Source organism: Tympanuchus pallidicinctus, unplaced genomic scaffold (assembly GCF_026119805.1).
Source record: "Tympanuchus pallidicinctus isolate F22 unplaced genomic scaffold, pur_lepc_1.0 scaffold7, whole genome shotgun sequence".
In the NCBI taxonomy this organism is placed as follows: Eukaryota; Metazoa; Chordata; class Aves; order Galliformes; family Phasianidae; genus Tympanuchus; species Tympanuchus pallidicinctus.
In genome coordinates this window covers 15,326,100-15,338,606 of record NW_026294791.1, presented here as the reverse complement: position 1 = coordinate 15,338,606, position 12,507 = coordinate 15,326,100, and the positions used below count along the sequence as shown (strand labels likewise).

The 12,507-nt window shown below is 43.1% G+C and overlaps 1 long non-coding RNA gene across 1 annotated transcript in view; it reads left to right on the top strand.

The window, feature by feature from the left end:
- The window catches only part of LOC128072603 (uncharacterized), a 49,901-nt gene continuing 37,394 nt past the window's right edge, over positions 1 to 12,507 (top strand). Inside the window, exon 1 of the long non-coding RNA XR_008202374.1 lies at positions 1 to 24. This is a non-coding gene — a long non-coding RNA (uncharacterized LOC128072603). The remainder of the gene's footprint in view (positions 25 to 12,507) is intronic.

Genomic DNA, 12,507 nt, shown 5'->3' with positions numbered 1-12,507 from the left:
TGAAGCTCTACTCCTGCTTTCTGGGTAAGTTCTCAACTGCTGAAAACTGTGCTTAGGAATCCAAAATACCAGCCTCTGTCATGCATGAAAGTGAGCTTGTCCCTGTCTGTGTCACTCCTGCTGAAGCAAGATGGGCGGCCCTCAGGGCATGCAGTGAGCAGGGTTCCTCCGGCTGGACCCTCAGAGTCTGTCAGGCAGCCCAAAATGGCAGCACAGGGCCCAGCACCGCCCCAGAGGACTTTGTGGTGGTGCCTGGACAAAGCAGCATCGCTTGGAGATGGCTCCTCAGAGGAAGAAGGTCTTGGAAAGAGTCTTGTAAGAGTGCAAACATGGCAAACTGGGAAAATGCAATGGGAGAGCATGAGGTGGAGCTGTTGTGAATGGTTTTTGACTAATTGTTGCTGCTGCTGAGTTGTGTGGGGATTGATCTGGGTCCCCACTCCTCTCTGTACATCTCTGTGGTGCAAAAGGCACCAGCGTGGTCTGGGGCTCTGTTCAAAAACCAGACTTTCCCTCACTCTTCTGCATCAAGTGGGAGAAAACCCAACAGTGGGTCCTGATTAAAGACTTCAGACCCACTCCCAGTTCCTCACAAGAGGTTATTTGTCAGCTCCAAAAGGAACAGGACCAGATACAGGACAACACAAACACATATCTGAAGAGAAAGGTGAAGATAAAGGCACCAGCTAAGCTGGTGATGCCTTAAGTGTGATGGTGTGAGAAGGGATGTCATTAATTGAGGACAGAAATAGGAGAAGATCTGCAATGAGGTTATTGTTTGAGAGGGAAAATTGAATCAATGTGTTGATTATGAGATTAATGGAGAATGCTGGTTCTGTCTGGACAGCGTTGTCATACTCTGTATGACACTCTTTATCCCATTACAAAGCTATTGTAAGTACACCCATGTTTTTGCTGGCACTACTCACTTAATTTTTCTGTATTTTCCCTGAAATGTGTGTCCCTGAAGTGAGACGTGTTTTCTAGATGTTAGACAACAAGGGTCTGTCATAAACTGAGAGGTTCTTGCTGGCCACTGGCCTCTCCCCTGACCCTGGGGCTGCCTGCCGAGGAGGTCACAGGTAATCTCCAGCCTAGCTCTGGCATGGCATTGTGTGCAATTGATTTTGTCTAATGGTAGGAGAAAGGTTATGCCAAGCTAATGATTGCTCTGTTGCATTCTTTTGTAAACTTTCGCTTATGGCATTACTGTTCCATTCAAAGGAAAAGGCAAAAGAGCTTAAACTAAAAATTACATAATAGGCTGAGAATACCGGTGTTGGAAGTCAGATCTCATACTTCTTAGTCAACAGCTGGTTAAACAGTTGTAAACCAATGACAAGTTTGTTATTTTCTCTTTTAGAAGTTGCAAGAAAGCTTAATTACTGTGTTGGTGGCGTTTCTTTTAGAGTAATGATAAATAACACGGTTCTGTGGGACCCAGCTTCAATTTTATAGTATTTCTATGCTTTTATTGATCAAGAACAAAACTGATATCAAAAAGCTATCCATTCATACAGCTCTGTTTTCAAATATAAGTGTCTGTGAGTATATAAGCCTGTATTATTCCATCTAGTAATGGGAGAACTCAAAATGGAAAATACCAACATGTATCATAGAGAGTAAATGCATGTGGATATGAATAGTCCTGAAAGCATCTGGAGTATGCAGGCCAGTGCTCCTGCTAACAAGTTTTCTACATCTGGAAGTTATGATTCCTTGCTGCGCTCACTTTTCAAATCTCAAAGCGATGGGCTGTCCTGGCTTAGAGCAAGAAGGTGGGGAGCCACCAGCCTGTACTTCCTCCTCTACCACGGGATCTCCTGGAGCCCTGCACCTTCCCTGTCTCCCTGGTGGGCACAGGAGAGGTCCTATAGCAGTTCTGAGATCAGCTGGGATCAGCGGATGACCTTGAAGTCCTATAGCTGAATGGAAATGAATTGGAATGATGGATTCTCAGAGGCTGCATTTGTCGGTGGAGCTGGTGTAAAAACAACAGTGATGTAAATTTCTTATGACTCAGCAAAGGTAATAGTTACATGGAAGAGGTTGGAGGAGGTCAGGGCACTGCCACACAGGTGTGCAGCCTCTGTCTGCAGCTGGGATAATGACATGTTGCATAGAGCTTTCAAAATTGGATGAGGATTTTTGACAGCATTGAAAGAAAGCTGGAGGCACATGCCAGTACCCAGCATCAATGCCACCTCTGCAGAAAAACAGTTTGCTGTTACTCAGAGACAGTTTGTCATTTTTAGAGCAAACTAAAGGCCATGTTGTCAGCTGGTATAAACCAGCTCCCTCCTTTAACTTTGGTCAAATTGTGTCTGTTTACAACAGCAGAGAATCTCTCAAGTGCCTAAGCTTCTCTGTAGCACCAAATAGCAGCAGTATGAGGTGGCAAACAGCCAGTTTGAACAGCTGCCAATGCAATTCTGATCCAAAAATGATTCCTTGAACCCCAGCATTCCCCTCCCCCGTCAGACTTCTATTGAAAGCAGGACTTACTCCCTGGTCTCTTGTAGCCATATTTCCCCAAACCCCAGTTCATACCCCACCCACTTCTGCAGCCATCTGAGTTTTGTTCTGCAGCAGTAACACCTTTTTCCACAGCTCCAATCAGCAACACAAGCTCTTATTTCAAAATGAAGTTGTGAGTATTAAAGCATCAGAGCTATTCAGGCCTCAGTGAATTGTACAGGTTTTACTGAAAAGCCCCCCAGAGAAGATTGAAGCAGGTGTTCTGGGCAGTGTGCATTCAAGCAGATGAATAATATGTTAATTATTTCTGGAGGTATCCACAGCAAAGCCACAGGCTCTGTCTGACACTGCCGGTCTTTGGTCGCTCTGGGCCTAATTGCAACACAGAGACCAACACCCACAATCTCTTCTTTTGCTTTCCCATCCAGATGCACAGTGATGTACGTGACAAGTTGTTGTCCTGGGGCGAGCTGTGCAAGTCCCTGTCACGTGGAGAATTGCTTCCAGCAGCGCTGCTGCCTTTGTGTGTCCTCAAGGCAGCGTTGGGTCTTGGCCTCTAAGGGAAGTGCTGGTGTTAGTCACACGTGAGTCATCTGTGACTGTCCCACCCGCTGTGAACTCTATTCACAGAGCCTGTTTCCAGATGTTTGTAACTAGAAATTGCTTTAAAGCGTGTCCACACGCTATAGCTGCTTAACCACTCCTTATACCCATGAAGTCTAAAGCCGTTTCAGTGACCCATCTTTCCAGGAAGGTTCCTTTCTCTTTTTCCCCTCCAGCTTTTTGCCCCTCCTGCACCAAACATGGTCTGTCCACACCTCTGAGCATGCATTTTGGACAAGCAAGCATATCCCTAGTTTGACACTATTGTCTGGAAGTAAAGTGAGTTTGAAAAGTGGATAATCTCATGGGAGAAGTAGCACGTGGTGAAGTCAACTAATACATGGCATTGAGCTCTTTGGTGTGAAAGAGATACTTCCAGAAAACAGTCTGCAGACAACGGATTGGCCACAGCTTGTGTTCAGGACTCACCAAATGCCTCAGAACAGCAACCACGGCAGTAAAACCACACACTGCTCTCAGGCAAGGGGGGAATGGGAGGAAGGGGAAGAAAGGCTGTACAGGCAGCATACATTGGTTAGTTCAACTCTTTGGGTAAGATTTTAAGTCTGTGGAGAGAAATTACTGCCCAGATCTACAAATACAGACATGTGAAGCTGTTCCACAGTGCCAAAAAACATTTCTAAAGGAAAGAAAATAGCTCTTTTATCAGTCATAAAATTCAAGGGAATTGTACACCCTCCATGTATCACAGGCTGCACTTTCAGCACACGGTGATTCACTGTCCATTATAGCAGGATGTTCCTTGGCAGCTGACACACATGCACTGGCACAGATGCTGGCAGAGGTCAGTACCATGTGGGCTCCCAATGGGGACCTGACGAAGTCTTTCAGCAGGAATCTCACATCTTCCCTGGATCTTGGCTTTATTTTCCTAAAGACCTCTAGAGCTAAAACAAAGCCCATTTTGATGATCTATTGAATTGCAACACACCCTGTTATGCCTCTCCTGTGAACTCAGACATGTACACAGCAATAAAAACTTTCAACTGGTGGTAATTAAGAAGAAAATTTTTCTATGGCAGTGTTTTTTCTCCAACATTCCCCTCAGGTGAGAATGAGCAGGTAACGCATTCAAATGAACAAGAGAAATTAAGAAGGAAAAAGCTATGGCCAGAAGTTATCTTCTCTGTGTGGAACTTATCCAGGATGACTTCCTGGAAAGGAAGTGAGATGAGACAGTAGAGAAAGAGTGAGGGGCAACTAAACTGGGTTGGGGATTTCTTAGAGAATAGCATTAAGCACAGATTGCTTTTGAGAAATCCATTTTGTGCAATATGGGCAGTGCACTGTGCTGGGAGCAGTGTGGCTGTCTCACCTGATGCTGTAGGTGCCACAGGGTGAAGGAGTGAGAGCAGCAGACAGCATGGCACAGCAGTGCTGGGCTTCCTGCAGCAAATTCTTTGAGGAATTCCCATTATAACTTTTTAGAGAAATCTTCTCATCCAGTTCTCAGCCTGACGATGACTTCGCTTGCAAAGGAAGACATTTTCCTATTTGTGCAGCCAGCTGGAAGTAAGGGTTACAAGAGAGACGAGTAAACACCAAAGGAAGGAGGCATGGAGGGTAAAAGAACAGTGAATTAAAATCTGTCTGTCTAATACACTGCAATAAATGGATGTTTGAGGTTATGTAAATACTTTCCTACAGTGCAGTCATCTAGGCATTATCCTAACAGAAAGCCATTTAGTCAGTTTAATCAATAGGCCCAGGAGCGTGTTTCACGGCTTTTTCTGTCCTAGTTAGCTACTCTGACATTCATGTTTTTACTACAGAATTGGTTTACATAGAACATTACACTAAGAAGTCTTACTTCAATTTTTGCCCATGACCATAAGAATTTATTGCCCACAAAAATCTGCTGGGTGCAGCAAGTGGGAGGAGACCACATTTCTTCACATGAACAGTGATTTTGGTGAAATAGGATTGCATGCAGTGGTTCCAATGCTTCCCCATCAGGTTGGTGTGCTGAATTGTTTTGAGCTTTTGGTGCCCAAAGCAGTGTTTAGTTTTAAATTGCTCAACCTGGATTTTTCCTATGTGCCTGGTGCTACTCTTTCAGCTATTAGAACCCAGTGCAGTCTGTTTTTCAGCTGAACAGCATGGCCAGACTGATGGGCTGCACCTGTGACCTGACCGCCAGCAATGCCCCACAGGTGTGCTGCAGGCAGATAGAGAGCCACTGGCTTTGGTGTGAGAGCTGGATTGGGGCTTGGTGCAAAGGTAAGGCAGTCTGAAATGTTAATGTTTTACTTTTCTCAAGTTTTACTTCTGAAACAAGGCTGTTGAATCTGAGGACACTGAGGTACTGTGGAGGATTTTGTATGTTAGAGGAAAGTTGTACTGCAATGGTTGGAGAAGAGCTCTGGAGCTGTGTTTATTCTTTTGTCAGCCTTAATGTATTAATGCTAATTTGAGAGACTGCAAGTGCGAGTGGTGCAGATGCTGAAATGGAGAGAATGCTTTAGCTAGCACATGGAAAGTATTTACAGTCTGTACACAATGGTGATATATAGGAGTAAACAGACCATCAGATAAGCACTGAATTTCTTTATTTGCACTTAAAATATATGCCTCTTGGCTCATAGGAAGCGAGGATAGCTGGATGACTGCGGGCAGGCCGTCTAGGAAAAACAAGCTTGCTAAGCAGAGAGGAACATCGATGTGAAAATAATAAATTCACAATTTGAGGTGATATCTAAAGTTTACAAAAGCTGTTCTGTATTGGAGTAAGAACTTGGCCTATGGCTTAATTTTCTGCTTGCTTCTCTTTTACTTTCACTGAAACTGAACACCATGCCGACTTTCATCCTGTGTGCATCGCCTGCCCTGTGCGACCCGGGTGCAAGCACAGGGCTGCATGTCCCTGGGGCAGGCTTGGAGGGCAGGCAAGTCCCTGGAGTGAGGTGATGGTCCTGCTGTCCCAGCACCAGAGCTGGCTTGGAGACTGAGTGTCTGCAAGCTGACCCCAGCTGCCTGTGCTTAGGGCTGCTTCCATTTTCCTGACCTTTTATACTTCAGCATTACATTAATATGTAAATCTGTATCTTCCTGATTCTGAGCTCTGAGGAATTCCCCAGGACCGCTGCAGAGGAATAGCACTGTGCACTGATGCCTGAGCTGGGTCAGGGGGAAAAATGCTGATGTACGCCTCCAGGTGGGACAGGACACAGCGTAGCTGGTGCTGACTGCCCTCTGTGCTCCACCAAGTCAATTTCAGAGGCCTGCAGACATAGCTGGGCTGCCCAGAGTCCTGCTGTCAGCTTACCAGCACCCATCAGGAGCCTGTGCAAATGGTTTCTCATCCACTTCAAGTGGATGAACGTGAGATAACTTTATTTTAAAACATAACGGAGTGCCAGCTTTCTAACAGAGGTGACGGTGCTAACATACAGGAAATGAAATACACTGTGTTTTGCATTTTTTCCTCGTTGAGTTGGCAGCTTCAAAAAAGTGCGTTATTAATGCTGAAATCTAAGAAATGTTGGCTTGCTTAAAATACTGCTGGTTTGAAACAATGTTGTTTAAATATTGCTGACCTAAGGATTTTCTTTGACACTTACTCTTATTTCTTTTGGATATGCTTTGCTATTTATCTAAACAACTCTGGTTGTTGAATGAGGTTTCAAGAGACAAGGTAAATAGAGGAAAGAAATCAATACAAGCAAGCACAAATAGGTTTTTCTATCGCATCCATGCTTCCTTCACATTACAGCACTGAAACTATGAGAATGTATTGATTCAGTAAACTTTCCCGTTTTTCTGAAATGCACAGGATCAAGAACACTGGTCCATACTAAAAGCCTTAGGAAGAGCATAAGATTTGTTGGCTTTGGCACAGGCACACAGAGGCAGTCTGATATCATCAGGTTTGAAAAAGGAGGGCAGCAACAGAGAGTGACTCAAGTACAATATAAACTCAGTTAATTTATAGCACGATCTTGGTTTTAATAAAAAGCAGGGGAATTGGTACACAGTGCTGGCAGAAAGCCTGACACAAAATCAGATTTAGCTCTAGATATCAATAAGGAAGCACAGCCAGATATTGCCATTACTAAGTATATTTATTATTGCTTAATTTTTTAAAGATGACTATATCTGTATATTGGATATTTTTATTTTTATTTAAGGCCAAACTGTAACTGTCTGAGGTGCTTTCTATATGGCTGTGGTGTCCTGTCAGCTCTGAGTAGAAGACTCACACGCACCAGATCACTTGCTGCTCAGTGCTTACTCACATCAGTGCTGGGTCCAAAAAGAACCAGCTGTGGATGCATCTGAGCTGTCTCTGATACAGCTCCAAGTCTGGAAAAGTGAATTCCTCCCTCTTTATGCAGACAGTGTTGTGCAATGGCCTGACCTCACTAGACACTTTTGCTGTACAATGGAAAGTAACCTGGGTACAACATCTGCTTTAATTAGCACTGGTTTGTTTAGCCAACGAACAATTTTTTTCTGTGCCCTATCCCTTCCTGCTAGTTTTTAGTATTGATGGGATTACAAGATACTGACTGGTACAACCGTGTTTTGTGGCAGATCTCCAGGAATGAGACTGGTTGTGTCATTGCCCTACATGGAAAATCAGTGTTATGCAACTTTCTCTGTTTACAAAATGATCTGAGGAAATGTTTTAGAAGACAGATTTCCTAAAAATGTTAAATGGCACCATCAGCCAAGGTGATTAATTATTAAACCATATGGAAAATTGAATGATAAGGCAAGGAAAACCATCCAGGCACTTTGGTATGAGATACTGTTTCCTGAAAATGGTGGGACTGGATAGCAAGATTTCTGTCCTCATCCCTTTCCTGTTCTACGCCCTGTATCCCTTGGCTGTGTGCTGCACTTGCAGGTGGTGTTTATTGCAAAGTGCATCTAACCCCTAAGGAACCTTGACTACTTCTTCCCAACACAGAATAGACTATTTGTGCCAACTGATCTCTCCTTCTGCTTTTAGAATTACAGCTTTGCGTTAGTTTTACTTCAAGAGGATTTTACCACCTGCCTTAATTATTTCGGTATTTACAGCTCTACAACTGCTTACAGCATCTTCAGCATTGTTAGTTCTCTGTCCTTGTGCAAGTAGTGTGATGTCATATGGAACTCCATCTCACCACTTCCCTTTCCTATTTTAGGACTCCAGCAAACACTGTAGCATTACAGAGCTATTTATTTCTTGAATCCGTACTCCATCATCAGTGACCAGAGTCCAGAATGAGAATTGACATAAGGAAACAATTAATACATTCAGGTAGCATAGTGTTAATATTTGTGTTTTGACTTCATAAAATACCGTTGCTCAGACAAGAAAATGGCCACAGTGCTGTGCTTACAGCTTCCAATGCAGGTTGACTGCAAGCTGATCTATCTTTGTGAGAAAACTGCTCTTATCTATCCTAGCTGGGAGTTGTGCCTTTACCTGTGAGGCCTCAATTATAGCCCAGAGGAATATTTCCACAACACTACTTCCCTTTGGCATCCCCTTGGAGCCCTAACTCCAAACTCTGACTGATTAGTATATAGTAATGCCCAGTTTATAGCCCAGGCATTTTCCAGGAGTAAAGCTTTTGTGCAGCTGAGCTATTCTCCTGTCTGCCTCTTTGCAATCTGGCTCTACTTGCAGCTCTGGGCTCTGTCGCTCTCCTAAACCTTAACCAAGCCCTGCTTCTGAGCAAGAGCTGAGCATCATCCCACAACCTACAGAAATGATCAAGATAAACAAGTTTGTTAGTGGTTGCATCTTTCAAGAGTCCTTCCCTCATTCTGGTAGCCCCTATGTGGCCCAACTCCGTCTGGAGCTCTTGGCTGTTTCTCTGTCCTAACTCTTTCTTTGATGGACTGTGCAGCCACAGTCTGCCTGGAGCTCTGTGTTTTGTCTCTCTTCTAACTCTTGGTATGGGCTGAGCCTTTAAGAAGGGCCACCAAGCAAGGTCTGGAGGCTATGGCTGAAATCCTTGTGCAGCCCACTAGTTCCTTTAGCAGCATTATTTTAACCCCACAGCAACAGACTTTGCTTTCCTTCCTAGTTGTAAGCTTGAATTTGCTGTAAAATCATAGTAGAAGCAAAATCCCTTGAGCTCCAAATGAGGTTGTACTGTGAAAGGAAAGGCTTGGCCTTATCTTGACAAGTTTTTCCAGTGGGCAGACTGAGTCTTGGTCAGGGAGGGTTAGGGTTACTGCAAGGCATAGGCTTCAAATGCAGTTTATAGTTAGGGTTAGTAGAAAGCCAACAATGAGCTACATTTCAGATGTACCCAATTGAGGAAAACAGTACTGTTTGTAAAACTAAACATTCCTCCTTAAAACTGACATCAATCGTTTTCACTTTTCTGTGCAATGTTCCTAATCTTTTGCATGCTCCCCACTTTGATGGCAGGTACTGTTTGTCCCTGTGCTTTAAGCAAGGACCTGCACTCTTTTGGCATGGCAGACTTTGCAAATTCCTCTCATTTGCTCTAATTTAAATTGAGTTCAGATGTACTGGAATATCTTGTGAAGTCCTGTTCTGTCAAGGTAATGAGCAGATCAGTGGAGATTTTCCAACCTTGATTAAATAATGTATCTAAGAACAAGTACATTAGGGAAAAAAAAAAAAGCAACAACAAAAACCCCTAAGATAAGAAGAAATGCCTCTTCTCTGGGCCCTTTCCACTTGGTAGCCAGCCAGCTTCTATGTTGGTCTGCACTTAGATTTGTAACTGATTTGCTTGACAGGGCCTCTGCCAAGCTTCTCGGTCATGGCCACGGTTCTTGTCATTCTCAGACACAATGCAAATGGCCTCCTTGGTAGAACAGGGTAGTATCTCTTTTCTTCAGGCCCACATTTTCAGAAGGTTGGATGCTTGTAATATTTGAGCACTGTGATGTTGTCCTCAGTAACTCTGTTTTATATATACCCTTGCATAAATGACTGTGGACTTTAAGCTGTTCATCCAGGGACAGAATTACTGTCAAGCGCATGAAAATAGACTAATGAACGTAATGCTGACAAAATGTTCAGCACATCATAACACATTTTTTTTAGAACAACCACAAGGTAAAATACTCATTCTTTGGCAAGGAAGATCTCAATTAGGAGGTGCTGAAGGAATTCACAAGGCTTTGGAAAGCTCTATGTATTCTTTCCTCTGGGGAAAACAGGAAACACGAACGTTATTTCCTTGAATGTTTACAGCTGAAACTGAAAGCTGGAAATCCAGCAGAGATGCAAGAATTTCAATACAGTTTTGTTGCAAGAGTTGGGAATAATGATTCCAAAGTAATTCCACTTATTCTCAGGAGTCTGTTTTATAATTATAATTTTGAGGGCTTTGCATTTTGTAATCTAATAGGAATTTTCAGGATTCTTTTGCATGATGATTTATAAAAATCAAGGCTATATCCTGAGCTTTTTAGGTCTCTACCATACTAACATGGATAAGATAAGCATGTACTCTCCAGTCTGGTCACTGCTAAGCCAAGGTCTAGCAGAACATACTACCTGACCTTGGACAAGGCAGCTCAGATCAGTTAAGATACAGAAGGTCATTAACAGGAACTTTCTGAGATAACTGCTAGAAACAAATGCTGTTGTGAAAGAGAACATTTTGTTCAGCAATTTCCTTCTAGCTCCAGGCTTATCACAGTGTTAGCATTACTTCTGTTTTTATCTCTTTGTCTGGTGGTGTGTTGGCTGTAAGGACAGGTGCAGTATGGAGTGGTGGTACCTAAAGCAGCTGTGTAAAGTTCCAGCCATCACTACTGGTGATGAAATTTGGAAAGTAAAATAGATAGCAGCTCAAGGAGTATCAAGTGAGTTGTACAGCACTTTGCTCATCCTTTGCTGCAGGCATTTTTGTGTATTAGAATATACACAAAATAGCTGCCATAGTATACTTGCCAACCTCCTCCTCTCCTCTTCATGTTTGGATGGATGCAGAAAGAACATTTTTTAATCAGAAGAGAAATTCTGACAGTTTGTGGAGGTTCAAAAGGTATTCTCTGCCTTGGCTCTAGGGAACAGTTGTCATACTCTGTGTTGGTGAATTAGTCAAAACCAGCACCAAGAACACTTTGTTTCTGAGTTGTGATGGAAATGACTTAGCTGAGATAACTGGGGAAGAAAAGTCCTTTTGCTTGAATTTGCTGTCAGACTTTTTCATATCATTATTAGGATGTTTGTTTGTCCCTAGCTGCTTCCCTAAGCTTTTCCTGCTCTTAATTAGGTTTATTTCCTCTCTTTCCAGATGTATGTTCTGTCCACTACACACTCCTCCTGCTTTCTTCTCTTAATCCACGTTCAATAAGCCATGTGGTTAGCAGTATGCGTCAGGCTTTCCCATCATGCTGATGGAAATCTTGTCATTGCACTGGAGATTGTGCTCTTAAGGTTGTGAAGTGCTGTGGTGCAGGGGTTTGAAAGCATATGTCTGTGTAGTGGTATCTTTTCAGCACAGATGTGCTCAACAGGAAGCTGAGTGAATAAACTACTTCAGGCAGCTTGTGCAGTAGGTTTGAAGCTTGTCCCAAAGTGTATGCTATGAAAAGAGGTTATTCTTATCCATGCTAACTGGCTTAAAGATTAGATGGATTTCTCTCATATTGGCAAAGCAGTTACTATAGAATTAACTAAAGTTTCTCTGCAGTGACAACAAACCAATAAACTGAAGCTTTTTTTTTTTTTTTTTTAAAATCTGAGGATTTTATGAAATATATCTCTAGGGCAAAGTCAAAGAGTGGTGAATCGCTATCTTCCCGGCCTTTTACCTAGCAGAAAGTAAAGCCAGGTGCCATTTCTGCCCAGATGATTTTCAATCTTTCAGACTGGTTTCCAAAGAGATCTTCCCTTCTGCTCTGCCAAAACTGCTCCTGGATGCAGGAACAGCCCATGACATTTCATTTCCAAATCACACCTCCAGGACAGCACACAGCTAAAATCAGTGAACTTGTTTTCTGTTTATCTGCTTTTCTACTCACACTGAAATGAATAATGTCCTGCACACAAGTTGCCCGGCAGGCTGCTGTCTGTGTGCCCTCACAGGATGTTGAGCCTAGTGCGTGGTGGGATGCAGGACTGGTGTTCTGTCATGTTGTATGATGGTACAGGCCTGCTGGCATGGCTATGATCAGAGATCTGTAGGGCCAGCCGTGAAGAAAACCTTGCCTGTTTAAGGGCTAGCATAGTGAGAAGGAAGATAGCTGTCATGCCTCCAGAGACCATTTTTGTGCAAGAGAAACAGCCTGATGTTTTGCTAGTTAGGGTGGAAAGTGTTTTTGGTTTATGTCTCATATAAATAATAAAAACACAAATACCTCAGCACTAGCAAAGTGGTCGGGAACAAATTAAAGAGAAAACGAATAGCTGACCAGAGCACATTAAAAATTCAGACTGAAATCTGACTTCAGTCTGCAATAAAAAACTGCTTTCCC